Consider the following 2,859-nt stretch of genomic DNA (forward strand, 5'->3'; position numbering starts at 1 on the left):
AGGGGAACAGACAAGCTGCTGTCTTTTTGTTCTTCAGTCTAGTTGTGGAGGACGTCACTCCACTGGCCCATGTTGGTATTGTGATCATTGCGCTCTTCCTGGCTGAGGCAGATCGGTCGCCGGCCATTAGATGGCCGCTCATACCGGCTGCTGGCCGCTCATGCTGGCTGCTGCCCACTCATGGTAGCTCATGGCAGCCCACTGCAGCCCCACTGCAGCCTATGCCATTGCTGGTGACTCACGGCAGCCCAGCTCCAGGTCTAGCTGTTGTTCAGCATCTTAGCTGTAGAGGATGCAGCATCACTAGCCCACGTGGGTCCGAACCGGTGACCCTGCTGCTCAGAGCTTGCGCTCCCAAGCCAACTCTTAACCAATGAGCCACTTGGCCAGCCCCATTGAATAAGGATAGTTTAAGGCACCCTTGTGCATCAAGCACAACAATATTCACATCATAGGGGTACCAGAAGAACAAGGGAGAAAGCAAGAGACTGGGAACCTATTTGGAGAAATAACGACTGAAAACTTCCCTAACCTGGTGAAGGAAATATTGGGTTATTGGAAAAGTCATGACGTATTTTTTTAATGTTTTTCATTGCAAAAATGCGTCATGACTTTTCCGACAGCCCAATAGATATACAAGCCCAGGAAGCATAGAGATTGCCAAACAAGATGAGCCCAAAAAGGCCCACACTAAGACACATCATAATTAAAATGCCAAAGGTTAAAGACAAAGAGGGAATCTAAAAAGCAGCAAGAGAAAGGCAGTTAGTTAACTACAAGGGAGCTCTTTCTCAACAGAAACTTTGCAGACCAGAAGGGATTGGTGGGAAATATTAAAAGTGATGAAAAGTAAGGATACTACCTTACCCTGTAAGGTTACATTTAAAATTGAAGGAGAGATAAAGAGCTTCCCAGACAAGAATACTGTAAAGGAATTCATCACCACCAAACCAGTATTACAAGAAATGTTAAAGGGACTTCTGTAAGAAGAAGAAGGGGGGGAGAGTGGGGGAAGAACATATATATGAATAATAAAATGGCAATAACTATGTACCTAACAGTAATCACTTTAAATGTACATGGGTTAAATGCTTCAATCAAAGACACAGGGAAGGGCCGGCCGAGCGGCGCGTTGGTTAAGAGCTGGCTTGGAACGCTAGAGGGCCCCAGTTCGGATCCCACATATGAGGGCCAGTGACACTGCCCTCCACAGCTAAGATGCTGAACAACAGCTCAACCTGGAGCTGGGCTGCCGTGAGTCACCCTGATGGTGTAGGCTGCAGCCCCTGCTGCAGTGAGTTGCCATGGGCTACCGTGTGTGGCCAGCAGCCAGTGTGAGCGGCCAGCAGCCGCAGTGAGCGGATGTCCAGAAGCCGGCAACTGATCTGCCTCGCCTGGGAGGAGCGCAATGATGGTGCCAACTTGGGCCAGTGAAGCAACGTCCTCCACAACTAGACTGAAGAACAAAAGGACAGCAACTTGTCTGTTCCCCATCCCCCAATTCCCCAATAAAAATCTTAAAAAAAAAAAAAGACATAGGGAAGCGCTCCCAGCATGCACACCCGGGGGCGGATTCCATGGGAAAATGTAACGAACAGATTTGCTCTTTAGATAGTTCATTCTGGTAGTAATTTAGAAGATAAACTAGAAACGGAACAGACTGAAGACAAGTACAGAGATCCAGGTGAAATGTTAGGACTTATACATCACAGTGGAAACAAAGGAGATGGAAATACAAGATAAAGAGAGATGATTTGTGACCATCTAATTATATAGGGGAAGTGAGCTATCAGAAAGTATATAGGATGGTTCACGGAATTTGGCTTGGGCAATTAGCTATTCTTTTGGATAGAGAATGAAGACAGAGAAACTAGTTTGGGGTGGGAAGGAGATACATTTGGTTTTTCACACAATGAGTTTGGAGTGATTAAAACAAATACAAGTGGAAATGATTACCAGACAGTTGACTAAAGAGCAAAGAAAGCAAGCACAGGCAGTTGATGTTGACTTGGGAAACACATGAAAAGTGGCAACTGGAAGTGGACTAGGGCATCCGAGGAGGATATATATAGAGAGGAGCCTCTCCTGGCATCATTTTAAGGAGGTAAACAGAAAAAAAGACTGACTGCAGAGCAACTAGAAAGAAGAAAACATAGGAAAAAGTAGTGGCCAAGAGGCCAATGGGGGAGTTTTTAAAGGGGAAAGGACAACAGCGTCAAATGCTGAAGAGAGGTCAAGTAAGAACTGACGTGTCCACTGGATTTTGCAATATGTAGTGAGTTGATTTTAGTAAGAGTAATTTCAGTGGAATGTTGAAGGTAGAATCAAAATTACAATTATTGAGGAGTCATTTAAAAGTAGAGAAGAACAAAAAAACAAAAACAAAAACGACAGCAACTTGTCTGTTCTCCTTCCCCCAATTCCCCAGCACTGTTCCCATCCCCCCAGTTCCCCAATTAAAAAAAAGAAATCTTAAAAAAAAAGAGTTGGCTTGGGAAGCCAGCTCTGAGCAGCAGGGCCCCAGTTCAGAAACCACATGAGGGCCAGTGATGCTGCGCCCTCTACAGCTAAGATGGTGAACAACAGCTCAACCTGGAGCTGGGCTGCTGAGTCGCTGTCGACGGTGTAGGCTGCAGTGGGGCTGGCTGGCAGCTGGCGTGCACTTTCGTGAGCTGCTGTCAGCTGCCGTGAGCGGCTGTCCAATGGCTGGCAAGCAACTGCCTCACCCAGGAAGAGCGCAATGATAATACCAACATAGGCCAATGAAACGACGTCCTCCACAACTAGATTGAAGAACAAAAGGACAGCAACTTGTCTGTTCCCCTTTCCCCAATTCCCCAGCACTGTTCCCATCCCCCC

Source organism: Hipposideros armiger, unplaced genomic scaffold, assembly GCF_001890085.2.
Source record: "Hipposideros armiger isolate ML-2016 unplaced genomic scaffold, ASM189008v1 scaffold_213, whole genome shotgun sequence".
NCBI lineage: Eukaryota > Metazoa > Chordata > Mammalia > Chiroptera > Hipposideridae > Hipposideros > Hipposideros armiger.